Source organism: Nuphar pumila, chromosome 8 (genome assembly GCF_984573655.1).
Source record: "Nuphar pumila chromosome 8, dmNupPumi1.hap1.1, whole genome shotgun sequence".
Taxonomy (NCBI): Eukaryota; Viridiplantae; Streptophyta; class Magnoliopsida; order Nymphaeales; family Nymphaeaceae; genus Nuphar; species Nuphar pumila.
Window position 1 is genome coordinate 3,830,099 of NC_143256.1, and position 13,660 is coordinate 3,843,758.

Consider the following 13,660-nt stretch of genomic DNA (forward strand, 5'->3'; position numbering starts at 1 on the left):
TTATTAGATCCATAAATGTTGTTGGAGCATTGGTTAGCCTGAAGGGCATCACCAAGAATTCGTAATGGTCGTACCACATCCTGAAAGTCGTCTTTTGCACATCTGACTCCTTGATCCTCAATTAGTGATATCTCGATCGAAGATCTATCTTGGAGAAGACCTTGGCATCATGACATTGATTAAACAAGTCATCGATCTGACGAAGAGGGTACTAGTTCTTGATTGTTACTTGATTCAGCATGTGATAGTCAATGCATAAGTGCATTGACCCGTCCTTTTTCTTGACAAACAAGACTGAAGCTCCCCAAGGTGAAACGCTTGGCCGAATAAAGCCCTTGTCCATCAACTCTTGCAGTTGCTTCTTTAATTTCTCCAACTCCGTTGGGGCCATGCAGTAGGGAACTCTGGATATCGAGGTCATTCCAGACATCAATTCTATAGCGAAGTCGACCTCTCTAGCAGGCGATATGCCTGGCAAGTCGTATGGAAAGACATATGTGTACTCACAAACCACGTCCAAGTCCTCCATCGATGTCGTGATAGAATCTATTAAAGACACGCTGGCCAAAAGGCCTCACAACCCTTTTTTATCCATCGTTGCTTTGCTTTCATTTTTACTAGCCTTGTACTCAAGTATAGGTTGATCAGGGTGAGTAAATTGGATGTGTCGCTCATGACAAATCATACAAGCATAGTGCTCGTACATCCAATCTATGTCGAGTATGATGTCGTAGCCCACCATATCCAACAAAATAAGGTTGGCAGAGAGGTTCTGCTCAGAAATCATAACTTCTACCTTAGGTAGATAAGTGTGAGCGATAAAGCTAGCACTCGATGGTGTGATAACTTCTAAAATATATCCCAGTGAAATTTGTGTAACATCAATCAAGTTTACAAATCATGCAGACACAAATGAATGTACAGTGCCAGTATAAAAAAGAACTTTAGCATCGAAATTTGCAATAAAAATTACACCTTCGATGACATTTTTGTCATCTTGCAACTCCTTTGCAGAAGTCGCGTAGATGCGGCCTGTGGCTCTCTTTTGTCCTTATGCCTGGGACTGTTGAGGTCGTTGCTTCCCTCGAGGTGTAGAGGTTGGTCCCTTCTGAGTCGGCTTCTTAGGACAATCCTTGATGAAATGCCCCATCTCCCCACATCTGATGCATGCTCTTGTTGCTCTGTAGCCAACTCCAGGGTGGATCTTCTTGCAGTACTGACATACTACATATGTTTGTTGTAGTCAAGTACAACCTTGCTGCACCTTGGCCTTCTTCGCAAGCGGTGCTCTACTGGTCTCAATGGCAGGTCTAGAGGCTTTGTTTCCATTGCCCTTCGACTTCTCAAACTATTTAGGCTGAGTCTTCTTAGACTCCCAGTCGTCCTACAACACAAAAATTATCGTTACTATCTAATTGGGGTTGTCTTTGAGAAATAAAAGGTCAAATTTTAATTTTTTCCACCTGAATGTGGTCATCTCAATGGCTTGGTTGAGATTTAGAGGACAGCTGGTAAGCACGGGTGTCTTCAATCCATTGCATAGCCCATGCACATACTTCTTTGCTTGTGCCTTATTAGTGGTGTAGGTGTATGGGCAGTATTTTTTCAAGTGTCAAAATTGTATGGTGTATCCTGCCACCTTCATTGAGCCCTACTGGAGATCAAAGAATTCATGCATCTTGTTATCTCGGGCATACTGAGGGGAGTATCTATCCAGGAACACCTCTAAAAAACTCTTCCTAGAAGAGTATAGCCCAGTGTGTAGAGCACTTTGCGTGTAGTCTACCACCAACTCTTGGCACCACCCTGAAGTCTGTAGGTAGCGTAAGAGACCCACCTCTCAGTGGAAACTTTGAGAATCTTAAAGATCATGTTGATGATGTAGACCCACTCCTTTACTGTGTCTGGGTCCTCCTCAGTGAAGGTTGGGGGACTCAACTCTATAAAGTGTTTGTAAGATGCTCCATGGATTGCAACAATAGGCGATGTTGTAGTGCCTTCTGAAAGTGCAGTAGGATCGAGGCAACGAGCACTAGAGGGGGTGAATAGTGCTTGTAGATATTGTCTTTAGAATTTTGAAGGATTTTGAAATTTGCAAAGCAATCACACAACGAACACAAGAATTTATCCTAGTTCGGTCTTCCAGACCTATAACAAGTCCCCAAGCAAAACCCGCTTGAGATTTTCACTATCAACCTTATGTAACTACAAGACCATACAGACCAAATCTGGTCTCACTTTTAGTAACAAACCTACTGAAAGCAAACAACTCTTTTAAACCAATGAGTCAATACCTTTTACAGAAAAATATAAGTAAGCAACTTACAATCAACTTACGATCCCTTCTTATGAATACAATTGGCTTTTGAGGTTGTTGAAATACTCAACTCACGAATTCACTGTTTTCCAAAAGAATTTGAATGAAAAACTGGTGTGAAAATATCAAGTGAGTGAGAAAACTAATACTTGAATAAATAGGAGTGAAAAGCAAAGAATTTGATCTTTGTAATTCAATATGATTCAATTTAATTCGATGTTTTTGAGTGTGGAATCCACTCATATTTATAGTTGAAAATTTTCATACGTTGAGGGTATGAAAGGGTGTCAAAACAATCCATTTTGAACAATCAAAACATTTGAAAAATGAAAAGACACATCTTTTAAAAGTTACAGAAAAACGTCAAAATTAGTCGATTGGAACAGTAGTTAGTCAACTAAAATCAAATATTAGCAGACTGACAGTTATCGTCGATCGACTAATCTGTTTAACAGAGCCGTTTAAAAATCTGAAGTTTTGAAACTTAGTCGACTAAAGAAAAGGTTAGTCGACTGATAATATCATCAGTAGACTGAAAAATCTTTCAGTCGACTACTGCTAAATTTTTTCTAAAAACACAAGTTTTGTCTGGTCTACTGATAAAATCGTTAGTCAACTACTGCTAAATTTTCTAGAAAACACATGTTCTGTCTGGTCGACTGATAAAACTTCAGTCGACTAATTCTGACAAAAATTACGTTTTGCTTACAAAATTTGGTGCGAGAAAGTTGGTCAACTAGTGAGTCTATTGGTCGACTAATAAACATGAAAAATTAAGTAAAGGGTTTTCTAAAATGATTTTCATGAGGGGTTCTTTTAGAAAAGTTTTTCTAAAGACTTTTTAGGTGAAATGCAATCAAAATATGCACTCTAAGTAAGGCTTTTACAAGAATCTAAGACATTTAATGGATTTTATATTTTCACACTAGTCTTCAAAGATTCTTCATCAAATTCTTCAATTCTTGTCATCTTTCTTCATTGCCTTAGCTGAAATGCAGTTGATTCATTTGTTCAGCATCAAAACCTTGTACTTGAAGTATCATGTACGGCTTCATTATCGTAACAATCTCCCCCTTTTTTATAATGAAAAACTAGTCAAAGATAAAGCATTTAGATGCATAGATGGAGATTTTACTCCCTTTTTCAATATGCTGCAAAACATAAGAAGTTAGTACAATCAAAGCACATATATCACATAGTGATTGTTTTGCATTTTCATTATTATTTCATGCATTTCTAAAACTTTTTCATGAATGCAATTTTCATGTCATGATGCAATTTTCATGTCATGATGCAATATGTAATTTTCATGTGTCATGTTCTTTTTCTCCAATAATTTTCATCCATGTGTCTTTTTCTCCTTTTTCTCATGCAATTTCTGTCTTTTTTTTTCTCCCTTTTTGTCATAATCAAAAAGAGTGAGGGCAGACATAGCATAAGCAAAATGCAAATTCAAGTTCAAAATATTACAACCCATAAAGTATCAAAGTTTAGTAATGACAGTAAACAAAGTTCAAGAGAAGTGTTGCTTGATCATCTCCTTGAGTTCAGCAATATCCTTCTGAATTGAAGAAAGTTGTTAAGTCACATCTTCACGAAAAGTGTGTCGATATAGCTCCAAAGCTTCCATTTGCTACAAAATTTCATCATTGTCTTGACTAGTAGAGTATTTCTTTCGTTTTGCTTGAGATGAAGGTGTCACAGAAGATGGTGATGGTTCAGAGGGTGATTGTTCAGAAAATTCAGTTTGATCAAAATTTAAAGGAGGTAGATATTTGATTTTCATTCATTTAAAAATTGTTTGATCAAAGAACTCCTTTTGTTCAATATATTTTTCATTTGTTAGGGGTACTTTGAAATATCTGAAAATACGAGTAAGGAGACATCCATACGGAAGAAAGGGTTTTTGTTTCCACAAAGTAGTAAAATACACATTGGCCCAATTTACCAAAATATTTCCAAATAAGACATAAAGAGTTGTAGAGAGATCTGTGAAATAGTAATCAAAAGATCCAGTTTTAGGTAGAACATTGTGGGCAAGAATTCGTCTAGCAATGCGAGCGCGAGTTTGAAGATTGGTATTCTTGAAAGGAGGACAATGAGGTGCACCGAGAAGAAGAATTTGTTCAAAAATTCTTTCATCATTAAGTTCAATAGTATTGAAAAGAGTTTCTGAAGGTGGAATATCTAAGATTTGTCCAAGAAGTTTGAATCAAACTCAATTTCAACATCGCGAACAAGAGAGTACAGAAATCTAGTTTCATGATCAATTTATAAATTTGTGTAAAACAAATGGACCAATAAAAGATAATGAAGAGGGTTTGTACCAGCGTCAAAGATGTGAAATGCCTGTAAATAATTCTCTAATTTTGTAGCAAGAAAATAGGTGAAATAGAACATTTCGGCCTGGTAAAATAGGAAGTGCAGAAATCGATCCAAAGGTATCATATAAAAGAGGATTTCTGAGTAGTCTAAGAGAAAATCCATGACGTGCTTGTGGTGTAGATGGAGGGGAACCTTGTGCGGAGGCTGTTTTCTGACGAGGCATGGTTGTTAAGAACAAAACAGATTCACTTGTCAAAGAAAATTGTTGCTGCAGGGAGTGGTTGATCAACAAAGTCGTTAAGAGGAACAGGTGGAGACGTTGTTGATGTCGGCTTCCAAATGCTTTAAAAATGACATCCGGTGGGAGGAAGAAATTGTCTGGCGTCGTGGAGGATAACCAATGCAACAAAAACACTTTGCGCGATGCGGACAATATGCCTTCTACGATCAAGGCCTCTGGTAGTGGCAAAAACAATTGGCGCGAGCAGTCCATGGAAAAGGAATATCGAGTTTCCATGAATTTTAGGCAAGAGGGAAGAGGCGAGGAGGAGTTTGTCCGCTACAGAAACAGAAGATGACGCGGTGGATGATGGCAGATGAGAAGAGATTGTCGCAAGCGTCGTTGGCTGAAGAGGCACCATGTCACGGCAAGAGGATTCTGGTGAGAAGGAGTTCGTTCGACACTTCTAGGGTTTTTGGAAGAGACAAAGGAGAAAGAGAGAGGGTTTCGTTTATGAAAAGGGGAAAACATACGGGCATAAAAATAAAATGGTGCATTTATTATTATTATTATTTTAAAAAGAAAGGATATCGGGTCCTAAAAGAAACAAAACAAAAAGCCAAGGGATATCGGGTCCCTTCAGTTGAAATTTAAAAACATCAGTCAACTAGAATTTTATCAGTCGACTAATAAGGTGCGGTTTTGAGATTTTTGAAAAAAAAATTGTAAAAACAAATTTGTAAATCTAAAAATGAGAAAATGCCTAGTTCTCTCCTAATTCTCATAAAATCTTTATTTTTAAGTGGTTTAGTGAAGATAGCGGCATGTTGTTCATTAGTGGGTATAAAATTAAACAAAATATCTCCTTTTAACACATGATCTTGTAAGAAATGATGTCTAACTTCAATATGCTTAGTTCTTGAGTACTGAACAGGATTTTTTGAAAGATTTATAGCACTAGTGTTATCACAATAAATAGTTGTTCTGGAGTAATTCAAACCAAAATCTTTTAAGGTTTGTTTCATTCATAGTACTTATGAACACGCTAAACTAGCTGCTATATATTCCGCTTCAGTTGTTGAGAGTGACACTGAATTTTGCTTTTTACTAAACCAAGAGACTAAGAAATCTCCTAAGAAATGACTAGTTCCGCTAGTACTCTTGTGATCAGATTTGCTTCCTACAAAATCTGCATCACTATATAAACTAAATCGAAGGAAGATGATTTTGGGTAAAACACACCAAAATCTGAAGTATCTTTCAAGTATCAAAGAATTTGTTTTACTGCAGTTATGTGAGATTCCTTTGAATTAGCTTGAAATCTAGCACACATACAAACACTAAACATTATATCAGTTTGACTAGCAGTTAAGTATAATAGAGATCCGATCATACCTCTGTAGAGCTTAGTATCTACATTTTTACCATTTTCATCTTTGTCAAGAGAAGTAGTTGTGCTCATAGAATTTCTTCTTGATTTCGATGAGTTCATCCCAAATCTCTTAAGAAGTTCTTTTGTATACTTAGCCTTATTGATGAAGATTCCTTCTTCAGTTTGCTTTATTTGAAGTCCAAAGAAGTAGTTTAATTCGCCCATCAAGCTCATTTGAAAATCTTTCTGCATAGCTTTAGCAAATTCTTTACAAAGAGAATCATTAGTAGAACCAAATATTATGTCATCAACATAAATTTGCACAATAAGAATATTTGAATTAAGATTTTTAATAAATAAAGTGGAGTCTACCCGACCAATGGAAAAACCATATTGTTCTAGAAAATTTCATAGCCTTTCATACCATGCTCTTGGTGCTTGTTTGAGTCCGTACAAAGCTCTTTTTAATTTGTAGACTTTTTCTGGATATTTCTTATTTTCAAAGTCTGGAGGTTGCTCTACATAAACTTCTTCATTGATGTGTCCATTTAAGAATGCACTCTTAACATCAATTTGATATAACTTAAAATTCATGTAACTAGCAAAAGCAAGCATCATTCGAATTGACTCCAATCGAGCCACTGGTGCATAAGTTTCATCAAAATCTATGCCTTCTTCTTTATTATAGCCTTGTGCTACTAGCCTTGCTTTGTTTCGAATGACTTCGCCATTTTCGTCCAGCTTATTTCGGAAGACCCATCTTGCTCCAATTACCGGATGATCCTTTGGTCTATCAACTAGATCTCATACATCATTTCTAGTAAATTGGTTAAGTTCTCCAGACATGGCCAAAAGCCAAAATTTATCATCACAAACCTCATTGATATTCTTTGGTTCTATTTTAGATATGAAAGCAATATATTGCAATTGCCTTCTAGTTTGGACACCACTTTTTATTTCTCCAATAATTTGCTCATGTGGATGATTAGGAATTTCTTTTCAAACCGATGGAAGAGGGATATTTTCTTGAGAAGTGCTCTCTATCAAAGGTTCTTCTTGAAGTATGACTTCTTCTCCTTCGCTTAGAGGTATAACCTGCTCACAATTCTCATCAAATGCAACATGTAGAGATTCTTCAATGCAAGATGTTCTTTTATTAAAAACATGATAAGCTTTGCTTCTAGAAGAATATTTAAGAAATATTGCTTCGTCTGATTTTGAATCAAACTTATCAAGATTATCTTTGGTATTTATCAAGAAGCATTTACTATCAAAAATTTTGAAATATGAGATCTTTGGTATACGATCATAATACAATTCAAAACATGTTTTATTTAAGATTGATTGAATAAGAACACAGTTTAGAACATAACATGTTGTATTTACTGCTTCAGCCCAAAAGTATTTTGGTAAATTTTTATCTTGAAGCATGGTTCTAGCACATTCTTGCAAAGTTCTATTCTTTCTTTCAACAACTCCATTTTTTGGAGCCGTTCTAGGAAAAGCAAAGTTGTGAGATATACCATGTAAATCACAAAACTTTAGAAAATATTCATTTTCAAATTTACCACCATAATCACTACGAATTTTAATGATAGATGTAGATTTTTCATTTGTAATTCTTCTATAAAGTTTAAAAAATTCAGAAAAAACATCATTTTTGCCTTTTAGAAAAATCACCCATGTAAATCGAGAATAATCATCTACTATAACAAAAGCATACTTTCTACCATTCAAACTTTGAATTCTAGATGGTCCAAATAGATCTAAATGTAAAAGTTCAAGAGGACATTTTGTTGAAACTATATCTTTTGCTTTGAAAGAACTCTTGATTTGTTTACCCATTTGGCAAGCGTCACATAAGTGGTCCTTCTTATATGGTATTCTAGGTAGGCCTCTAACAAGATAATTCTTAGATAACTTAGAAATTATTTTAAAGTTAACATGTCCAAGTCTCTTATGTCATAACCATTGAATTCCATTTGAAGCAATAAGACATTTTTCATTAAAAGTGGGTAACTCATCTAGATAAAGTTCATATACATTGTTCCTTCTTTTACCTTTAAAAATGATCTTTTTAGATTGAAAATCAGAAATTAAGCACAATCATGTTCAAAAAAAATGAGAAAACCTTTATCACGTAATTGATTAATGGATAATAAATTATGCATTAAACCATGTACTAAAAGAATATTTTCTATCAAGAAAAATTTTGGATTACCAATGTTACCAATACTGATTACTTTTCCCTTGTTATTGTCACCAAAGGTGACGATTCCTCCATCCTTACTTTGGAGGGTGGAAAATAACTCCGGCCTTTCAGTCATATGTTTGAAACAACCGCTGTCCAATATCCATTTGCTCCTTATTTTGTGTACCTACAACAAAATTGGAAGACAAAGCATTTGACCCCTTTCTATTTTTGGGTCCATGAGAGTTAGTCTTAGGAACCCATATCCATTTGGATTTTGGTTTCTTTTGATAATAAATATTCTTTCTATAAAAAGATTTAGCAATTCTAGAGTAATCAAGTCTAGGCTTATAAGCATTATAAGTACCATGATTAGATGCATTTACATTATAACTAGAGAATTGAGTTCTTTGAACAAATGGTTGAGAATTTTGTCTTTAATTTTTTACCACATAGTTTGGTCTATTTTGAGTATCAATAAAACTATATCCCAAACCGGTTTTGTTAACCGAGCATCTTTGAGAATTAAGAAGTCTTTCAAGATTATCTTATCCATTAGTGAATTTGGTCACTATAGAAAGAAGATCATTTGATTTTTCTTTTGGACTTGTTATTTCTTCTTGTAAGAGATTGGTTCTAATTCCAATTTCTTTTATCTCAAATGCTTGATAAGAGTTTTCCTTCTTGAGATCTTCTATCTCTTGAAGTAACACTTTGTTTTGAGAGTTAAGAGTTGAATTTTCAGTTTTTAACTCTTTGTTTTTAGAACTTAGACTCTTAAATTTAGCATATAAATCATTAAATGCTTCTAATAAATCCGCATACTCAAATTGGTTTACCGAGTCTTCTTGTGCTACAAAGCACATATTGGCGACTTCTTCATTAGATTCTTCATCGGAAGAAGAGTCATTATCATCCCAACATGCTTGAAATGTCTTTTTCTTCTTGAATTGGTCCTTGGGCTTGATTTTGAAAAGAGGACAATCTTTCTTGATGTGTCCAGTCTTTTCTATCATGAAGTTGAACTTCATATGCCATCAAATTACCAACTAAGTCTTCAAGAGAAAGGTTATTTAAATCATTGGCTTCCTCTATAGTTGTGGTCTTTCTCCCCCATTCAGGAGTTAAATACCTCAGGACTTTTCTAACTAAATCCACTTGCAAATATTTTTTCTCAAGCGATTTGAGAGTATTAGTAATATCTGTCATTCTTGTTACCATGACTGATATCGACTCATTTTGCTTCATTTTAAATAATTCAAATTTATGAACCAAAGAAACAATCTTAGATTCTTTTACCATTGATGTACCTTCATGAGTTACGAGAAGAGTATGCCAGATTTTATTTGTTGTAGAGCATTGAGAGTTGCGATTGAACTCTACCTTGTCAACGGCACAATACAATGCATTTATAGCTTTGGCATTGAGTGAAGCAGTCTTCTTTTCTTCATCGGTCCATTGGCTTAAATTAGTTGATGGCATTTGGTACTTTTCTGAAACAACTCTCCAAATTTTGAGATATATGAATTGAAGGAATATTGTCATTCTTACTTTCCAATAGTCATAGTTTGTTCCGTCAAAGAGAGGAGGACGAACAGAGGAGCATCTTTCTTTGTGTTGAGAAGGTGTTATTGTCATGCTAGATGATGGTCAAATCAAAATATAGCAAACCTGCTCTGATGCCAAATGAAAGTGCAGTAGGATTGAGGCAATGAGCACTAGAGGGGGGGGTGAATAGTGCTTATAAATATCGTCTTTAGAATTTTGAAGGATTTTGAAATTTGCAAAGCAATCACACAAAAAATACAAGAATTTATCTTGGTTCGGTCTTCCAGACCTACATCCAGTCCCTAAGCAAAACCCGCTTGAGATTTTCACTATCAACCTTATGTAACTACAAGATCATACAGACCAAATTAGGTCTCACTTTTAGTAACAAACCTATTGAAAGCAAACAACTCTTTTAAACCAAGGAATCATTTCTTTTTACAGAAAAATATAAGTAAGCAACTTACAATCAACCTACGAGTCCTTCTTATGAATGCAAATGGAATGTAATTGGCTTTTGAGGTTGTTGAAATACTCAACTCACGAATTCACTGTCTCTCAAAAGAATTTGAATGAAAAACTGGAGTGAAAATATCAAGTGAGTGAGAAAACAAATACTTGAATGAATAGGAGTGAAAAGCAAAGAATTTAATCTTTGTAATTCAATATGATTCGATTCAATTCGATGTTTTTGAGTGTGGAATACACTCATATTTATAGTTGAAAATTTTCATACGTTGAGGGTATGAAGGGTGTCAAAACAATCCATTTTGAACGATCAAAACATTTGAAAAATAAAAAGACACGCCTTTTAAAAGTTACAGAAAAATGGCAAAATTAGTCGATTGGAACAGTAGTTAGTCGACTGAAATGAAATATTAGCAGACTGACAGTTATCGTCGGTCGACTAATCTGTTTAATAGAGCCGTTTGAAAATCTAAAGTTTTGAAACTTAGTCGACTAAAGAAAAGGTTAGTCGACTGATAATATCATCAGTAGACTGAAAAATCTTTCAGTCGACTAGTGCTAAATTTTTCTGAAAACATAGGTTTTGTCTAATCGACTGATAAAATTGTTAGTGGACTACTGCTAAAGTTTCCAGAAAACACATGTTCTATCCGGTCGACTGATAAAACTTCAGTCGACTAATTTTGACAAAAATGACATTTTGCTTACAAAATTTGGCGTGAGAAAGTTAGTCGACTGGTGAGTCTATTGGTCGACTAATAAATATGAAAAATTAAGTAAAGGGTTTTCTAAAATAATTTTCATGAGGGGTTCTTTTAGAAAAGTTTTTCTAAAGACTTTTTAGGTGAAATGCAATCAAAATATGCACTCTAAGTAAGGCTCTTAAAAGAATGTAAGACATTTAATGGATTTTATATTTGCATACTAGTCTTCAAAGATTCTTCATCGAATTCTTCAATTCTTGTCATCTTTCTTCATTGCCTTAGCTGAAATGCAGTTGATTTATTTGTTCATCATCCAAACCTTGTACTTGAAGTATCATGTACGGCTTCATTGTCATAACACCTTTTGGCTAATGGTCAGCGCCATTGTCATTAACCCCATTGCCAGTGAGGTTCGGCAAGTGGCAATCAAGGTCGCGAGGGCTTCCAAAATGAAGTCCCTCTGGGCAGTCCAACCGGCGGGTTGTCGTGCGGCCTTCTACAATAACATAAATTGGTTCGAATTACTTATAAGTTTAGCATAAATAAAAGTTCTTTATTCATATGACCCTGCAAGGCATCTACGTTCTCATTTTTGCAACAATTATATAATGAAAGCAATTTCAAGCATATTATGTTTTTCAATATAACATCAAAACTATCAAAAGTGGAACATACTTACAATGATGGTGGTCAACCGAATGAGCTTTAAGTCATACTTTCCTTATGCTCTGATACTAAGTTGTAACACCGCAGTTTTTAAAACCAAAAAATGGTGGAATTTTTTTTTTTAAATACTTCAACAAATAGTAGCAGAAAAACTTATCAGGTCTAAAATTTGGCATGCTAATTTTTGTATATATTCTTAACCATGCAATCATGGAATAAAAGAAAAAACCCAAGCATTCATGAAATAATTAAATATCCATAATTAATTACATTCATCATGTTGCAAATAAATTAAAATAATAAATCAAAGTCTTAAAACTTTAGAGGTGTAGGAAAGATACGGCTTGGTCCCTGTTGCAACCTTCTGTCATCGCACATAAGTTCTACTCACTTCCTGAAAAATATTAAACCAAATGGGGTCAGACATATAATGTCTCAGTATGGTAGGTTATAATAAACCAATAAAATACAAATTTGAAAACAAGAATTATATCTAACTTTTCATAATAAATCAAATTAAATCTAATTAATTAATCATGCATCTCAATAAATCAAGCAGGCATACTAATTACAAAAATAGCAAATATGCATAATTCATTTCAATCAAAGCAAGTAGAATACATGAACAGTTAAAATGCATGAACTTACTAATGCAAATGACATTCAATGCACGAACCAATTCTTATCTTTAATTACATTTTCTTCTTAAATAATGCATGATATGCCTAACTAATGCACATACACTTTAAGTTTTCACTTCTTAGCCTTGTGGGTATAAACACAGGCAGACACCTGGATCAGGGCCATGGCGCAATAGGTATTTTCATACAAGATTGGCTTTAGCCTGGCCGAGCACGTTTCACCAGTCCTGGGTGAGGGACAACAAAAGTGAGAGAGACTCCCAACACCTCCATCCTGATGCATCAGAGTTCCACTCATGAGTTCTTTCCCCTATGTTGCAGTCTAATGTAGAGGATTTCCTTATCTTTGTGGATGGGGAGGAGCAACCTGTCGTGCTCAAGATAGAATTCCACGAAGTCGGATGTACCACTTGCCCTCTCTTTACAAGGCCCTACTTTAATGTCACATGTTTCACTTATTTAATTTAATGTTTTATATGCAACATCATGATTGAATCTGTCATGAGGATTCAGTCATAGGGCAGTGGATTTATTCATTGAAGCATTACATTCGATTACATACTCATTCTCATGCTTTAGCTAACACACGTGCATGTACATAAGCAATGCGATAAACATAACTTGCATTCATCTACACGATTACATCATCATCATTATCATCCACACAAGAATATGCATAAATTTACAGTAGGGATAACATAGAACTATTCACATTATATTACACACATCAGACCTTTCGATAACTTAGCATGTAGCTCCTTAGGCAAGCATGTCTCATTATTTTAAGCATATATTTATGCCTTAGCATAGGCATGTCATTCCCTGCATGTAATCAAATTCATGCCACATATAACAGTTTACATACTAATTATAAAGGTACGCACATTCATGAAACAAACTATGCAAGTTTTGGGGTTCGGTCCTTAGACTGGTTCCAATTTATGAAAGATTCAACTTTGTCCAACTGTTACAGAGTTTACAAAAAAATTTACATTTAGTAAATAGAGCTGAATTTCTCACAGATTAAAGAAAATTTTGTCAGCTTTTCAGAGCCGCAAACTGTTTATAAAAATTTATTTGTACGAGAAAGTTATGAATATTTTACTACAAACTTATACTTTTCTATTCTGATAGTCACATAAGAGAGCTCACTCTATGAAAAGACCCCAAAATTTTACAGTAAGTGTGAAATTTTGTTAGCTTTCCAA